At 39.6% G+C, this 18,676-nt stretch overlaps 1 pseudogene; it reads right to left on the bottom strand.

The window, feature by feature from the left end:
* Window positions 1–7,746: 7,746 nt before the first annotated feature.
* On the bottom strand, window positions 7,747–8,136 carry LOC124980636 (40S ribosomal protein S15a-like; annotated as a pseudogene).
* Between the last annotated feature and the right edge of the window lie 10,540 nt (window positions 8,137–18,676).

Below are 18,676 nucleotides of genomic sequence, written 5' to 3'. Positions count from 1 at the left end.
TTGCCCCTTTATGAGGAAACATGCAGAGAGAAAATCTAAGTAAATTGGACATTAGAGAGAATTTCCTCCCCCCAAATTTGAGGAGCCACTGGTGTGTTTACTTAGAAAGGAACTTCAAAAGCTTATTCTCTGCAAATTTCAAAGTTTTCTTTTAGTTTTAACTCTGCTTGGTGTGGAGGCAGGACAGGACTTGGATGACCTCCTGGAATGGTCTTCCAAATTTGGTTCTGTGTTTATGGATTGGAAAACCCACCACCTTCACTGCTCAGGTATCCAAGACACTGAATGTTTTTCACAGATTTGGTAGCAGGAACACCCCACCTCTTTGTTTAGCCATTTGAAAAGAAAGATTAAAGGAAAAAAAAATTCAGAGACTAGCTACAACTAGATGGAATGGAGCTTGTTTTGTGAAGCAGAGCCTGTTGACTGTGGCTGTATTCCTTACGAAAACTGAGGGCAAAGTCACGTTTGTTTCCTGCAAATCCAGTAGCACTAGGACCCCTTGGCGGAATGTCACGTCACCCCTTGCTTGGGCCATGTTTGTGCAGAATCTTATTCAGTCAGGTCTTGCTTTCTTCCAAGGAACAACAGGGTGAAATTCCTGATCTTCCTTTGTGTCACCAGTAATATGACCTGGAGGTTTGTACCTGAATCCTGAAACCTTGGGGTTCACTGCTCAAATATAATACTTGGGAAAAGAAGAAAAGGAGTAAAGAGACTCTTCTTAACCTTTGCAAATGTCACGCACTATTTATATAACATTTACCACTTTTATTTTTCACAGCCCAGGATTTTGTGAGGAGAAAGGGGCAGGCACCTTCAACTAAACCACATTCCTACAGGTTTTAAATTACAGACTCTCCTTTCTGTTGGCTAAGCTCATTGTATGGACATCATTCCTCAGGGGCTGATTATCTCATAAACAACTTGAATTCTGTTCCTTGGACAATTGACAAAACTGGTTTTCTAATAGCTTCAGGAGACAAAAAAAAATTCCCTGAAAATTAAATGAATAAACTGTACTAAAAGACAAGTCACTATCTGTTGGTTAGAAACTTTGGAATTCTTTTAGTCTGGTCATAACAAATGTGACAAATTTTCATTTTCTAATCTAATCTTATTCCATAAAATTGTTCTTTTTCAAAGATTAGACTCAACCTAAGGTTCTTCTGTTTTGCTTGTGTAATCACTTGAGGCCCGAATGTGACTGAATGAGTTGTCATGTGAAGGCTAAATAATTTATAAATGCTAGGAAGGAGGAAGCCATGGAATTTCATTTTGACAACTGTCCTAACTGCAGGTAGATTAAAAAAAGCAAAGATGAGTTAACGTCACCCAAGGATAAAGAGAACATGAACCTCCAGGAAATGTGACAGATAAGTATATAAATGCTGTGCTCTCATTGAAGGCACTTGTTTCAACTATAATACAGTTTTCATATATTTGATCCTTTAATACAAATAGACATTTTTAGATCATGAGCTTCTAAATAGCTTAAGTGTTAGAGTGTTTTAGAACAAACACACTCCATTTTGTCTTAAAATGGCTGCCACGACTAATGTCAGAGGTTGTCAGCTGGCAGGGTCCCAGGTACCTTTGACCCAGAAGTGTTTCATTTGGCTCTCACTGTGTTTAAAAGCAAATTGGTTGCTACATTTTAAAATGAGGTGTTTCAAATACAGATAAAGATTCCTGTACTCTCTCAGATAATGGGTATTCCCACTTGGTCTTGATGGGCTGGGACTGGGTAGAGTGGGCCTCTATTTAGAGACCGTATTTTCTCTCCAGTTTGCCATTGGCTGAGGTCCACTTTGCTCATCTCTGTTGCCTCCCTGATCTCTGTAGGCCATTGGTCCCTGAAACACCCCGTGGCATGGTGGCCCATAGATGTTCCCTGAGACATTGTGAATCTCTCTCTTCCATTCTCTGGCAGAGACATTGTTTTCTTTTTCTTCTTGTGGAAACATTGCAGCTCAGATGAAGAAGACCCAAATTAAGGGTCAGGGATAACTTCTTTTATCTAACTGAATGAATCCAGAGTCGTCTTCTTTATCTGTACCATGAGGGATTCACTTATTCATTGATTCATTCAACTAACATTTAAGACACACTTATCCTGTTCCACAGATTTGAAGATGCACCAAAGGACTCAATTAAAAATGACACAAACGAATCTGTAGACATGTCCTGGGTTGATGTCCCACATCTTTTGTAAAAAGAGTGAATCTGAAGGCCTTGAGATGGTTTCCCACAGGGTCGGCCTCTCCCAGTCAATCACAGTCTCCATTACCTGCCTGACTTGTCAACCATCGGAATTCACCAATGGTTCTACACCTCTGCAGTTCTCTCCTGCTCTTACATCCTGTGGGTTTTTTCCTTTCTTCCAACACTTGCCTCTTTCTCTACCTTGTCTCTTTCTTTTGTTCTCCTTCTTCCTCCATCTCCTCCAGCCTGAGGTTTGCCAGCGGCTTGGCTTTTCAAGTCCGCTGTTGAGTTTCTGGCGAGTATTCTTTTGGCTTCCTCCCTTTGCTGATTTTCATCCTCACCTTGACAATAAGGACACCATTCTCAGTTTTACTCTGTGGCTTGGTTTACTGTTCACAGCAGTTTCCCTCCCTTCTCTGCAGCAGCTGTTCTCATTCTTCTAACCGGTTTTTAAAAGGCTTGAATTCGGAAATACAGTCACTGTGCGCCTCTTCAGAGATTCATCCATAACTGTCAGAGTCTTTTCATTCCCTGTCTTTTGTATAGGTTTCTTTTATGAGCACAGTAATTTGCATTTGTCTTTAATTCTTAATTTGTCTTTGCATTTACTGTGGATGTAACATGCAGCTGAATTTGCATTTTCTTTTCACTTCCATTCTCATGGACTGGGGCTGTCTGAGGTGTAAACTATGGAGAGATTTGGGAGTATGTTTGCTGAGCCGTAAACTTGGCTGCCCTGGCTTGATTTTATTTTCTCCTCCCCTTACTCTGGTTGTCTTATTATATTCAGATGCTCTAAACTAGAATCAAACACAGCCTATACTTTCCAATCCATTGGTTCTGTATTCCCATTAACCGAATATTAGATCTTTAGCAGTTATGTTCACTTATCCAAAGAAGCCCCATATAAGAGGATATTGTTAGATTCTGGGGATTTATTCTGTGCTTACCACCAACCATTTGGGTGCATGTCATATAACTTTCTGGTCCTCGGCTTCTTTTTCTGTAAAGGGGACTATAAATAACTTTTCTGGCTACTTCACTGTCCTTCTGAGGTACCCACAGTAGGATGGGGATGGATTCCTTTGAGAAGTATGATCTTCTGCACCAATATAAAATACAGTGCATTAAAGACCCTGGCAGTACTGTCTTGTAGCACTCTGTTCACCTTCTCCTTGACTGTTGGTGGAGATTTGGTTCAATGGAGTTTCACCAACAATGACCATTGTGTTCCAAATCATATCAAAGTTTCCCCTTAGCAAGGCAAAAAAAGATCAGGCTAATATCCACCTACAGCCTCCCACTGGGGGCTTCTCTTTAATGCTGTGAAATAACATTTAAACAGAAGGTTAATGCCTTACACTGAACCTGGAGTCCTGATGTGCCTATGAAAAGCATTAGATCTAATTACTCTTCCTAGAATGGTAGAGGCTAGAAGTGGCCCTATATATTCCAACATTCAATTACAAGGTTGTTCTTGAGAAATAGATTTTTTTTAAACTGCATTGTAGAATGTTGAGAAAATTGTTAGTTGTTTCCATCCTCATTCTGTAGCGATATGTAATTTTTAGCCTCTTTGAGAGAGAGGAGTATTTCAAGTCAGTGTGAACTAACTGTAGGGTAGGTGTAGGTAGCTCTCAATAAATTCCAATGGTCCCTCCTCACAGCTTCCATTCATTAGAGCTCTATCTCCAGAAGGGCCATGGAGGCAGTACTAAGGCTTGGAAAGTTCCTGTAAAATCTATTTGATCTGAGAGAAAAGGCTAGTCCCTTAAACTATGAGCCTTCCTCACCCTCCTTACTGAAAAGAGACCTTTCTAGATTTGGAACTAGGTCCTGAGATATGGAATTTTTAATGGATTTATCTCAGTCAGAGGTTGGTTTGACAGTTCAGAGACTAGGGCAATTTCCCCCCTTACTATGTATTCATTCTCCTTCAATTCTTGTCACTCTTTACCACTTGAGAAACTCTTCTTTCTGGGTTTAGAGAGAGGGCAGAGCTCAGAACACTTTGCGAAGATCTCTGCTTTTAGATGGTTCAAATGTAGATAATAAGAACTCTGAGGCAAACTAAGGCCATTACTCTTGAGACACATCCCCATACTCTGAGGCCAGAAAATATAGGAAAACAGGACTCAAGCTAAGGGGTCAGAAAAGATGCAAAGGATATAAATGCCTGGAAAAAAAGAAAACAAAAGCAAAACACAGTAATGTTTGATAATGAACATGTTTGTTTGTTTGTTTCCCTTGAAATTTTAGAATGGAATGGTTGGGTTCAGAGGGTTGTGTTTTATTTTGTAACTTATGAACAAAATTTTGTTGTAGTGAGAAGGTTCTTTGCCACGATCCTTTTAAGTGCAAAGACACTTTTTTTTTTGTAGTTGCCCAGAAATTTTTGACACTGTTAACTATGAATCAGAGCTTAGGAAGTAGATTTATTGTCCTATTTACCCCTGCCTGGGAACATGAAATGCAAATTTCATATCAACTCATTTCTTTGGAAGCAGCTGCCCAACTTCTGTGGATGGGAGGACAGGGCATTTGTTTTTTTAAAACTTGATGGACTTCAATGGGGCAACTATAAATTCTCTTCCCACCTAATCTCTTGCTTAGGGGAGGGTCTTTTCTTTCCAGATTGCTGCCTGACTTCCTTTCTGTCATGCTGGAAAGCCTTGTTCAAAGATCTCAAAGCCTGGCTGCATCTCTTTCCTAATGAAGCACCCTTAGCTCTAAGCTGGGGGAGAAGGTCCATCTGGCTTCTGCCATATGTGTGTATGCTGTCAAACCAGTAAACACGGCAGAGTTTGCTGACAGTGAGGAGTTTCAGTTAGTCAGTCATAAATTAGAGATGAGATATGCAGTGTTCCTGCTGCTGCAAGCTTCTACACTCCAGAAAGGAATCTCCACTTACCTACCCTGGAGAAGAAGGCAGTGTGGAGCAAGGAGCCACGGAGGCCAGGCAGAGTCAAGAACACACACGCTCTTCAGAGAGTGCAATAGGTGCAAGATTAAGAAACCAAAATCATTTCCTAGGTGCCTGATTTGTATCTGTTTGCTCGTGCAGTTGGTACATTGGCTCTTCTGTTTCGACACATATATATCTAGTCAATTATGCTTTTTACACTTGGGGTGGGTGTTGGGGAATATCTCTGTGAAGAGTCTTTAAAAATATTCCTGTGCTTGGTGAACATATGTGTATTTTCCTCCCCAAATGTGCTTTTTTCTTGTCTGATAATCAGGTAGGGAGACAATAATTAAATTTTAATGCATCTGTCTTTTTAAAGAGAAAAGTGCTTTCTGATTCTTAATGGCAAATTTCATTATTATGATCTTAATGCTTTTAGGCTAAAGGGGAGTTTACATTTAGACTGCAAAAGGCATGGCTAAACTATTCCTCTAAGACATCTTTGTTTCATTTATGGGCTTGTGTTGAGGTGTGTTTTAATGTATTACATTTAAAACAGAGGTTATTTAAATATCTTAAATGAGAATTGCTTCAGATAACATTGCTGTCTGCATTTGAAGATATTAGCACAGGAGGGTCAGAATTTCTAAGACAGATACCCAAACATTTTTACCATAAATACTTCTTTCACCCAGGAGGTCATATGACCACTGTGCCCCATCTGCACCCATCTTCAAATTCTTTTGCTCTGAAAAAGAGTAAGATATTAAGATACTTTAAATAATATAAGAAATGGGAAACTACGATAGTCTATTCATATCATTTTATTAGTTCAGAAAAGGAGAGGCACTAATCTCAGCTGTGTTTTGTTTCTTTGAGGTTGGAATTTAGGCAGGAGAAGAAAGGTGTCGATGGATCAGAAGAAAGGAGTTCAGTTTTTAGTTCATAAAAAAGCACTAATTTGGAAAAGGGCAGTGGGTTGAGGTGACATGTTGTCCTAGTCCCAGAGGTAGATACCATGGTTCCTTTGAAATTCCCTGTTGTTCCCTAGTTTGAAAAGGAATGACATGCATTTACAAAAATGTTTTCCTTGTGTATGAAGCCGATATTAATCATGTATTCAATAGCATCAAAATTTGATATGTTGCCATAGTGAATTAAACAGCAGTCTCTCAAAATACAGGTCCACCTGAATCTCAAAATGTGTCCTTCTTTGGAAATTAGGTCTTGGATGTAATTAGTTAAGGATCAAGGTGACATGCTGCATTAGGGTAAGCCCTAAGTCCAATAATTAATGCCCTTATAAAAGAGGAAAGGACACAGAGACACAGAGAAGAATGCTGTGAGAAGATAGAGACAGAGATTGTGAGAACCCATCTACAAACCAAGGAAGGTGAAGAATTTTAGTAACCTCCAGGAGTTAGGAGAGGGGCAGGAGTCAGGTTTCCCCTCAGAGTGTCCGGAAAGAATCCACACCAATCATGGAGTCGCATCATGATTTTGAACTTTTGGTCTCCAGAACTTTGAGAAAATAAATTTCTGTTAATTTAAGCCACCAAGTTTGTGGTATTTTGTTATGGCAGCTCTAGAAGCGAATGTTGTTGCTTAACAATTTCTTTCTAATAGTTAATAACCATAGCTTTAGGCGCTTTACCAAACACAATTATTTTACTGACCTTAAACATTCAAACCACTATTGAAATGAGATTTATGAAAACTTCCTACAAAAGGGGTGTTGCAAGGGGGAACCAGATGCTTCTGGGTTTTCCGTGGCTAGGATGGGGTCCACCGTGTTCCCTGATGGTGCAGTTCTCCAGTTCCCGTGTCAGTCTTGATCTCTTCACCACTCCCAATGAAAAAGAATAATGGAGCTAATGGGAGTGGTCTCCCATACTCCCTTACTTGGGGGTGGTCTTGATCTCCACACTGCCATACTCCCATACTCCCTGTCAAGGTAGAGGGGATGTAGAGAATCTAAGGAGAGCTATTCTGTAATCAGAGGGCTTAGTAGGCATCTGACTGAGGCTTCCATGTCAGAAGATGTGACATAGAGGTAAATCATCTGACTGCATCTACCAGAGTAGTACTTCTAGGTGAAAGCATCCTATGTCACTAATTCCTGGCTGTGGTTTGGGATTTCTTCAGCTTGGTCCTATGTAGAGTCCCAGGTCTATGATCAGAAAAAAAAGGCAATTTGTGCTTCCAAAAACAAAGATTTAGAATCAATTTCCCTTCGATCCAAGTACATTTGTCTTATATCTATCTGGCTTCCTGGCCACATGATCTGCTCACTCTCAGACCTTCTTAATTTAGAGCTGGCTGAGAAGTGTTTGGAGGGAGGACCTCCTTAGGATGGAGGACCTCCTTAGGACCTCATTAGATCCAACCAGAATACTCATCTGCTTAGAATAGTTTAGGTGCAGTCTTTCTGAAGGAGAGTTGTCTTTGAAGGACTATGGCTTCCTGTTTTGATTAATAGAATTATAATCAACCTAGCTGCTCAAGGGAAAACCTGGAAATCTTTCTTGACTCTTCATTCTCTCTCAGCTCTCATATCTGATCAATCACCAAGCCCTATTGATTCTTCTTCCCTCCCACCCATTGAGGCATTTTACTTGTATGTATGTTTTATATTCCTAGAAAAATAATCCAAGGATTTTTCCTCCTGAGTGTTTTCATCTTGCTTCTTCATGGTCCATGATGACACCTGAGGCTGTCAATATAATGAAACCAAACTGATGGGATGGGAGCAAATTATTCTGCCATTTTTCTAGGTCTCTGAGCTGCATATCAAAACTTGGTCTGATCACTCCACACTTGTTTAACCTGCCTGTGTGGTTCACAACAATTTTCCCAGCTCTGTGGTCATCAAGGATTTCAAATTGCCAGTGTAACCATGCTTCATCATAACAATTAGAAACCAGATGATTTTTGGAGCACAACTTAATGAAGACCTGACATTTGCTTCTCTATTCGGCATTGTTGATGCTCTTGGGATCATCAACCAGGACATTTAGGCCTACCATTATGGTGGCATGGAAAGATGGTGGAAAGAGTTTGACTCCTTTTTGAAGATGGATCCGTCTCTCCATCTCTCTTCATCCCCTCTGTCAGCACCCTATTCCAACTTGCCATCATCTCTTGCATTGAATACACATGTTCAAGCTTCTACCTGTTACCAGATTATGACTCAGTATGTTTGGGGCAGATCTTAGGCATACATATTCTATTAAAATTCTCTAGATGATTCTGGTGCACAATTTGGTTTTTCATGCTTTCTAAGTGTGTGAAGCAACTATTAAGAAATGAAAGAGTAGTGGAAACTCATATGGGTCTACATGAGAGAAGTCCAAAAGGAGAAAAAGATTTGTCCACTATTTCTGTTCATCAACCAAGGCTCTCTCTTTGTAGCTTTGGGACGTTTCCACATTCCTAAGTGTCCTTCCAGAAACTGACTACTTTTTTATTGTCTAATCCAGAAGAGTGACTACACTGTGGCTCTCTCAGAGGGTTGGTAAGGCACGGTCAGACCAAGATAAGAAGGATTTGGGCTCGCTAGAATACTGTAGGGCTCTTCAAATTATAAACTGGGATGACCACTTTTGAGTTTCAGGTCATGGTAAAGTTTTCCTCCTAGCTGTCTTACTCAGGTTGGTTTCTGTCAATTTTCAAGAAAGGGGACCTTGCACTTGCTGTGGTGTCACAAACTGTTCTACTTTATGTAACACAGGCTTCAGAACATTGCTCTTAAATATATGTTAGGGTTGGGCTATTTAAAGCTCAAGACTTATGCTGCTCAGACATGAAGCACAACACTCCAACATAACTTTGAGTTATGCAAATGGCTTCTTCTCAGTTGCTGCAAGAAGCTTTGTTTGGTGATACTGGCCTGGGGCCAAACAGGTAGCGTGATATGAGTAGGCAGCCCTCCTACTCCCTCTCAAGTGGAAGGCTTCCGCCAGTGCTGTTCTCAAATGTGCAAACAGGGCGGAAGCAAGCCTGAAGAAAGACATGTTTGGAAGGTGGCATGATTTGGTTAAGTTCAGTCAGAGCCTGACTAGTAGGTGGAAGAGCTGAGCACCAGTCTGGGTTATGGCACAGTGAGGGGTGATGTCCATCCTCCATTCTGCCTCTCAATCCAAGAGGAGAGCTGAACTGGACCTTCTTTTTCAAACATAAAATTTTATTTCATAAAGACTGTAACATTGCCAATATGCATACGTAACATGCATCAATAGACTCACATATCTCTATTCTGAAGTCGACTGAGTCCTTTCTCCTTTAGAGATTCAGTTTGATTAATTTGGCTCCTCATCAGTCCCAAGGCATAGAAAGTCCAGAGTTCTCCATGATTTCTGTGATTTCCCAGGCTTATCACACTGTCTGTTTCACCACTCCCATCTCTGGGTGAAAACTCAGCCTAGTTTTCACAAAAATCCACAAACTCTAACATTTTATAAGCTTGAATGAAATTTCTCAAATCTGAGAAGGAAGAACACAAATCACTTCCTACATTCTATGGCCTCTTGCAATTTCCTGGTTCCAGTTTCCTTCCTCCATGTCTGCTTCCTTCTTCTCTGTTTTTTCACATTCCCTACCTTGCCTAACCCCCAATCAGGCTGTTATGCAGAATGCATTGACTCCTGGGGGCAGTGGAGGGAGGTGGGGCAGCCTCTATCTCCAAAATTTCAAGCCCACCCACAAGCCCCTGATTGCTGATGCAATTTACCCTTCTTAGAAAACAGGCTTGGATATAGATAGTTTTCTCCCCCTCACTGCATATTTGATATCTTACCATGTGCTCAGGTGTATCATGCATATGGATACAAAGGATACTGTGGAAATTTTAGAATGTACAGGTGGGTTCTCCTGCAGGCAAGCTGTGTGATGTTATTAGCCTTGAGCTATATAAAGCCACCAAGATTTTAAAGTTTGGATCTGCACTATTTTGAAGCAAAAAAGAAAGCAATGTTGAGGAAGAGTGAGAGAAGAATTGGAGTGTTTACGTATAGATGTGCAACTTCCAAAGTAAAAGGTGAAAAATATATAAACTATCCTATGAATATTAATATGAATACTTGGCAAAATACTCTGAGTTCTCAGAAGAAAGACGCTACATAAGCACAAACTTTACCTCATTAATCCTAACAGCATCCTTGTGAGAGAAGAGCCAAGGAAGGCTTTCCATTTTAAAAGAGAGGAAGTGGAGAAAGAGACATAACTTGTCCCTGAAGTCATCATTATCTCTATTGTAGAGGTCCCGCAAAGCCCTCCTTTAGAAAGCCCCCCTCCCCAGCTTGCCTTCTGCTTCATGATTCTTCTCTACTGCTAGATGCTGCTGACCAATTCACCTGTCAGTCTCATCCATCCAACAGATGTGAGTTTCTTCAGGGTATAGACTGGGCCCTGTATCTCCTTGACTTCTCTTTCTCTCACTGCCACCACCCAACAGAAATTAAGGACTTAATAAATACTCAATAAATGATTGTAGGTTGATGGACAGTCAACGTCGTATGGAAGAAACAATGGTTTACCTAGCTTTATTTCCCCTTCTGGTCTTTTAAAATTTTTTATTTAGTTATTTTCTTTTTTTATACTATGTTTTTGAATAATTATAAATAATATGAATCCTTTACTTTTGTAAAATAAATAAATAAGTAAATAAATAAAACATTAGAGACTTTCTTCTATCACTCTCCTAGATTTATTTAATCACTGCTTTATGAATAGGTTAGGGAGAGCTTTTAGTAATATGGACATATATTTTCAAATTGGCACCTTGTTTAATCTTCCCGCTTTGGTCTTCTAGTGACTGGGACTAAAGACACATATCACCATATCTGGCTAATGACATATTTTGAAAAATAAACTATGTGTGTATAGTGTAAAACTCAAAAGGTGTTTTGAAATGTGTTCTGTGAAAAATAATTTATCACTATGTTTTTTCCCAGGGCCACCTGGTTTGACTACATACAGGTGATTGCCACTCACAGTCCCCTGTGTGTCCTTTTAGAGATGTCATATTTTCTATAGCATATATGTGCATATTATTTTTATTCTAAATAGTAGCATATTATAGAGATTGCTCTGTACCCTTTTTATTTTTTAATGACATATCTTGGAGATTATTCCAGGTTTGTATTTATGGTTGCCTCATTTACAGAACTCCTGTATTGATATATAATTGTTTACTCTCCTACTAATGGATGAGAGTATTTTTCTGTTTCAGCCAATGTTATATGAATGATTTTTTATATATATCACGTTTCACATGTGATAGCATATCTATAGAATAAATTCCTTAAAGGATTATTGGTTCAAAGATTTGTGCATTTAAAATTTTCGTGGACATTGCTAAATTGCTATCCATACAAACGAGTTGTTCCAATATACACTCCCAATCACAATGTAAGATATTTTATTTTATAAATTTTTAGTGGTGCTGGGGATTAAACCCAGGGCCTCATGTATGTTAGGCAACTGTTCTACCACTGAACTACATCTCCAGCCCAGCTAGAGCATGATACATTTTAGGAAAGCTATATGTACTACGTGAAAACATGGGGAAAGTGGAAGAATTACATTGTAGCACAGTAGCATGTTCCAGTGTAGTGGCTGATGGCCAAGGTTCACCTATAGTGTATACCATGTGCTTGGCCCTGCTGTGAGCTCTTGTATTCATCAGCTCAAAACAAATCTGAGATTTCTGTGTGATTTTATTTGAAAGGACTTCAAATTGGCACCTTGTTTAATATTTAATGTAGCTATTAAAAAAGGACAAACATTTATTGAATATTTCCTGCATGTCAGAAACAGAGATAAACACTATGCTCTATCACTTAATCCTAGGAAGTAAGCATTATTTTCCTCATTTGTTTTTTTTTTTTTTTTTGATGAGAAAACCAAAATTAATGTTAAAGTGACTCACCCAAGATACACTATGGAATTAAAGAAGGCCTCTGTTGCTCTTTCTCCTATGCCACACTGGCTTCCTATTTTGCTTGTGTGATTCGGAAGATTAAGGAAGTCCTCAGTCAACTGAAATTGCATTTTTCTGAGGAAGAAGGTTACGAGTCCAGCAGTAGTAAAGCAGGAAAGATGTCTGAATATATGTATCTGAGCTTGTCAGTAGAAACACAAATCACCTGGTAACCAAAGGATGTTTTCTTGCTGTAAAAATCTCAACAGATTTGCAGCTCTCATTCACATAGGGAAGGTCATAGAGACAAATATGTATGTCATCACAGATGATGACCTGCTCAAGAAGGAACGGATTTTAATCTCAGCATCATTTTAGGATTTGGCAACTTGCGGAAAGGGAACATAAGGGAGTGGAACACATTATTTTCACATTAAGATACAAACTGAGCTGAGACACTGTTAGTGGCCAAAATTCATACCCTGTGGTTACTGCTATGTTGAAATTCTGTGGAAAGGGGAGTTTCACTTCCAGACACAGATTGACCACCAACAGTTCAAGAAAACCTATGCAATCATCTGTTGGTCTTCCCCTCCCAAAGAAAAATGTCAGTGAACTTTTACAGAAAGCCAGGGATGGCACCATGTGTCTCCTGTGGTCTTGGTGTTCAGAAGATGGTGCGGCTCTGAAAGTACCTTCTTAATGGGGGTATTTGCACCCTGCACCCGGATGAACAGCTCTGATATGACTAATTGGCTTAGTTCAACAATTACTTACTATATTCTTGCCAATATGTGAATATCTCCATGATGAGTCACTGGAATATACATGGGATGTAAATTCTTGTCTTTCTGTATTGCATACAGAGGTGTAGCCAATGTCTTTGGGCAGATAAAAATGCAGACACATGAAAAGCTACGAGAAATTCCTCCAACAAATATTTGTTCAGACTGTTTTGTGAAAGGTATTGAGCTAGATTTTCAGACTACAATGAAAAAGAAAAGAAATCTGGTCCCAGCTCTCCTATTTACATGTAGATGGGGTGAGAGGATATCGAACAGTTAACACTAGGTGAGAGTGACATACACAAGCGCTGGAGATATTCAGAGAAGCTACATTAGGTTGGCTTGGTAGAAGAAAGTGTTAAGTGGAATGTGAACATGGAAGTCAGGAGTGTGCATGTTCTTGTTTCTGGGTGGAAGGAATCTTCTAGAAGGTGAGTGTCAAAGTCCTAAGTTCGGTTGAGCAAATATTTCAATCTTTTGTGCTTCTGGTATATGTAGGATCATATGTTCCCACTCTTTGAACTCAAGCTTGACCCTACAACTTGTTTTGAAAAAATCAAGCAACATTGATTTGCATCCCTTCTTGCTGGGAATCTTGGGACACATTCAATTAACCATACCTCAGCTTTCCACTGTTGGGGTGATCCTCATGGACACACATGTTGAGAGGAAGTCTCTGCCAGGCACTGTTCCCAGAGGACCATGTTGAACTGATTTCCTAACATTTATAAGATACACCTGTTGTGTTTTGAACTCACTTATATTTTGTAGATTTTGTGTTTCTACAGCCCAATATGACCCATGAGTGGGTCTACCATACACTTAATTTATTTTTAGGGGCTAAGAACAAATTCATAGAAAGTTACAGATAAGATTCTTATTCTTCTAGAGCTTCTGTTTTAGTTGTGGGGAAGTTAGGAGATGAAGCTAGACACAGAAAACAAAGACATAATTAGAAAGACTTTAGAATAACTTATCCAGGTATTGAGATAGCGAGTACCTTTATAATATAGGGTATTTTAGACAGGGTGGTCAAAAGGTCTCACTAAGAACATGAAATTTGTAGCTAAAACCTTAAGAATGATTATGGATCAACCAGGTCAATCCTGGGAGAGGAAACAGTACAGTCCCTGGGAGAGGAAACAGCAAAATCCCTGAGGTCAAGAAAGTTTGACTTGTGTGAGGAATAAAGGGAGACCAATGTGGCCTGAATAAGTTTCCTCTCAGGAGATGAATGTAGTATCAACTGAGTTCAGAGAGGTAAGAGACTGATGTTGAAGGCTATAGAACAAAATATGAATTTTATTTTATTTAAAATTTTTAAATATTTTAAGCAGGGGAATTATGTGATGTCATTAATATTTTTAAAAGATTATTGTGTGATCTTCATAGGAGAAGGCAAAGAGTGGATTAAGAAAGACCACATAGGGGACTGGGGTTGTTACTCAGCAGTAGAGCACTCACTTAGCAATGTGAGGCACTGGATTTGATCCTCAGTACCCACGTAAAAATAAATATATAAAAAAAAGATATTGTGTTCGCCTACAATTAAAAAAATGTTTTGAAAAAAGAAAAGCCACTTAGGAGACTACTCCAACTTTCCAGGAAAGAAATTTTGGTGACTTGGTCTAGTGTAGCAGCAATAGAAATAGAAGAATGGGACATATTTGAGATATATTCTGCTGATGGATTGAATGTGTCTGGATTTTGGGCCTGAGTTAGATGGACAGTGTCATTCACTAAGAAAGAAGATCAGAGTAGAAGTAGGAGGGAGATTGAGAGGTAGACTAAGAGTTCTGTTTAGATAAATTTAATATTCATAATAGACATCAAAGATAGAAAGACATCTGAGGCTCCAAGAAGATGTTAAGTCTGAGATAAAACAAGGAGTCATCAACAAAAAGATGACACTTGAAGCCATGAAAATGGCTGAATGTGTGCACATAGGAGAGTCCAGGACTGAGCCCCTGGGTACTCCAAAATTTGGAGGCTGAGTAGAAGAGAAGTTATGACAGGGGACTGGGAATGAGTGACCAATGAGATAAGAAGAAAAGCAGAAGAGTGCAGTGTTGGAAGCCAAGAGAAGGAGCATTAAGAAGGAATGGTTAAACATGCTAGATGGTATTGAGAGGAGGATATGATTAGAAGATGGATGTTTTCATTGACTTGGCACAAAGGAGATTGTTGGTGAACTGAGAAGAACAGATTAGTGGGTATAGAAGCTAAATTGCAAAGGGTTGAAGAAGGAATGAATGTAAAGTAGAAAAATACCAGAATCTATGTGTACAGAAGTTGCAAAAGCAAAGAATGGACTGATGGATAGATTGTAGGCAGATGGTGGTTCATGTGGGTCCCTTATGAGGACAAAAGTTTCTAAAGTATGTCATATGGTGATAAGAATAATTCAGGGGAAAGAGAGAAGGAAGTGGAGAAAGAGAAAGAGAAGGAAAAAAAGAAGAGGAGGGTGAAGACTATAAGTGCCAAGTACTTGAAAGCAATGGAATTATGAGCATCAGCAGAAAAGAAGACATGACTTTGACCTTAATGGGTAGTTAGAATTTGTGAGGGCAGAAAGGACATTATTAGTAAAGGTACATATGATAGTTAAGATGATCTTGATGCAAAAAGTAGGATAGATTGTTTGAAGCCATGATTTTTTAAGGAAATATTAGAATTCAAGAGTGAAGACACTTGATAAAATTGGAGAGTTGAAAGGGAAGTTTGCTCAATGTGGAAGTACCCTCCCACCACTAATCCAATATGCTCATCCAAGGGGGATGGTAGATTGCAGAGATCCTGGTATCTGAATTGGCTTTTGGAATTCACAAACTAGACCATGAGAATCAGGATAGATTTCAGAGTTGAAAGGAACTTCATAAAATAGCTGTAATACTTTAAGCAGATTCACAGGAGGAAACATTTAGGACTGGACAGGGAGGCCCTGGAAGCCAAGAAGCCAGGTTGGAAGCTCGTGGGATGGAGGCCAATAAAGATGGCAGCATTAGGATTGGAGAGGAAGGAAGGGAGGTAATGTGGTAGATGATATTAAAGGCTGCAAGAGGAAATATGTTGAATGGAAGATTTAGGAAGGGCGAAGGCAAAATGTGACTACATATTTTTGAAACTAGGAGGACAATAGTGGCTTAAACAGAATAGGGAGGTGAGGGATAAGGAACTTGAGCTTTGGGAGTGAGTTTCATATGAGTGATTCTGGAGCCAGGATACTAAATTAATCTGTAAAAGCAAAGTGTGGAGAGAGAAGAACTGGACACAGAGGAGGGAAAGGGGTGAGTGAGTAGACACAGGAGAGCAGTAGATCAGAGAACAGAGTTCTCAAACCTTGGTCTTTGAGGGCACATGTGACAAAGAGAGGAAATTATGCTAGATAATCAGAAAAGCTACGTCTGCTTAGTTTACAAGGGGCTTTCATCAGGTTTCACTTCACTTATGTTTTAGTTCTATTTCATAATTCTGAGGTACAGAGAAAGGTTATGGACTCTCACTTTCAGAGAAGAGAATACTTCAAGGTCACACTTGCTTAAGGGTCACAGAAGGTGGTTTTCCAAGTGCAGGTCCATGACCAGCAGCACCTGGGAGTTGGCTGGAGATGTAAATGCTCAGGCCCCACCTCAGAACACAATCATTCACACTGGGGCTGGGCCCTGGCAACCTGTTGTCCAACAAGGCTTCCAGGTGAATCTCATGCACACTAAATTTGAGAACCACCAGCTGCCAGAAAGAAAGCATATAAGGGAAGGAAGCCAGATGCCAGAGGGCTAAGAGTGAATGGGAAGTAAAACACAAAGGCAGCTGCAGTGATCTCTTTCCCTAGTTAGCTCTGACCTCATTTCCTAGGGTTGCAGCCGGAGGACGCTCCTTTAGAGTCTTTGGAGTCTGCTTATTTAGTAATATAGTTCCAATTTCTCTTTTAAGATTTAGTAATGTCTTGCTTTCCATTTGCCTATATATTATTTTGCTAATGCAGTATTTGTTCGGTGCTATTGTATTTGTGGTGATATTATCTCTCTAATTAGAAAGCAAATTTTATTAGAAGGAAGAACTTCATTTTTTAAGAAGTACTCTCATGGTGTCTAACACAGTGATCAGCATTCCATAGTTTAAGTAAAGGCTCGTTAACATATTGATGCCTCTAGACTAACAAGCAGGCCTGATCCTGCTATGACTGGTTAGGAGATACACGAACAAGACTGGAGCAATAGGGGCCTAAGCAAGGGTGAGTACAGGTTATGGGACTATTTCGTGGTGCTTAGAATCTTTGGGGAGCATTGAAAAGTAGAACCGACAAGAGATGAATGGTGGGATAACTGCTAATTTGGCACCAGTGAGGGAATTAACACAGCTTCCGTTCAAAAAGAGAAATCTGAAGAAGCTTTCCTGCTTAACTCAAGCTCTTTGCTGTAGAAGAGAACAAGTGCATTTGACAAATGCTTTCTTTCCATCCTTGCCTGTTTATCCACAAGACTTGACCTTGTTGCTTTTTGACTTGATGACCATCCATTGTTCCTTTCAATGGAACAATTTTCAGCTCTGGATCCTGACCTTCCCTCCTTGGCATCAACTTGATTTCTCTTCTAACCTTTGGCTTCATCAGTAGTTGTGAGGTTTCCTGCTCCTTTTAGGGATTAAGATATCTGATTTCCTCTCCTTGAGGACATGATTCTTTATTATTTAGCCTGTGTTTCTTTGTGTGTGTGTGTGTGTGTGTGTGTGTGTGTGTGTGTGTGTGTAAGGAAAGCAAGTAAACAGATTCTGAAGGTATCACTTTCGTGTGCAATTGTTCTCCTTCTATTTTGGTCAGGTGTGTCTCCCATCAACCAAGAGGTCCGTTGGGGTAGGAACCATCACATTCTCAGTCCTCAAATAACTTCTGCTTGAAATAATTTTTGATTGACTAACTTTATGGGGGAAAAAAGTAAAAGAGGTTTTGGCAATCTTCAATAGGACAGATGGAAATGTGCCTGGCAGGGTTTGATGTTCTAGGATGAAGTTTCCATCATCTTTTGTCTAATCACAGAAGGTGCTTTGGAGTAAGAAAAGTAAAACTGAGTTTTATGTGGGCTCATTTGGCTAGATATATACTCGTTGGACATGAAATTTTTGGCATCAATGTCTGAGTTGTCTGTAGTAAATAGGGATCTCAGTGAGTATTTGATGAAGAAAACATAAGACCCCAACAATTTCAGAATTGAAAAGAAAACATTAAAAGGAAAGTAAAATGTACACATGTCTGTAAGGATCTGTATATGCAGACAAAAATACTATGGACCAAACCAGAGCCACAATTCAAGGAAAGACCTAGGATAGATCCATGAAGCAACAAAGCAATGAATACCACTGGCAGATTCACTAATCTTAGGGAAATGGTATTCACTGCTTTGTTTTTTCATGGATCTATCCCAGGCACTGGATACCATGGATCTATCCTACCACTGGCAGATTCACAGAGCAAAATATCAGTGCAGCCTATATTTTTGGTGTGTGTTGCTAATTAATTAAACACATGCAGCCTTCCTGTGAAGTGAGTCAGTGTTCCTCATTTCACATATGAGGAAACAAGGGCAGAAAGGATAAATGACTTGCCATTTTGCCAACCAGAAGTATCATCCCAGCCATTTTGCTAGCATTTTCAGTGAAGTTTCTGAGAGTGAATCTAGGTTCAGTCGAGGTTCATGCAAGACCTAGACTGAGGTGACATTTCCAGTTCTCAGAAGTCACTCACTCGGTCCCGCTTGGAGGTAGATAATGGTCAATAAGGATCTACTTGGAAGATATGGAAATTTTAAGAGTTTCTCATGATGACTTAAATTAACGCTTGTCTTGCTTTCTTAATATAAACTTTCC

The sequence above is a fragment of the Sciurus carolinensis genome, chromosome 3 (assembly GCF_902686445.1).
Source record: "Sciurus carolinensis chromosome 3, mSciCar1.2, whole genome shotgun sequence".
Taxonomy (NCBI): Eukaryota; Metazoa; Chordata; class Mammalia; order Rodentia; family Sciuridae; genus Sciurus; species Sciurus carolinensis.
Note: the sequence above shows the minus strand (reverse complement) of the source record. Positions and strands in the feature narration are given on the sequence as shown.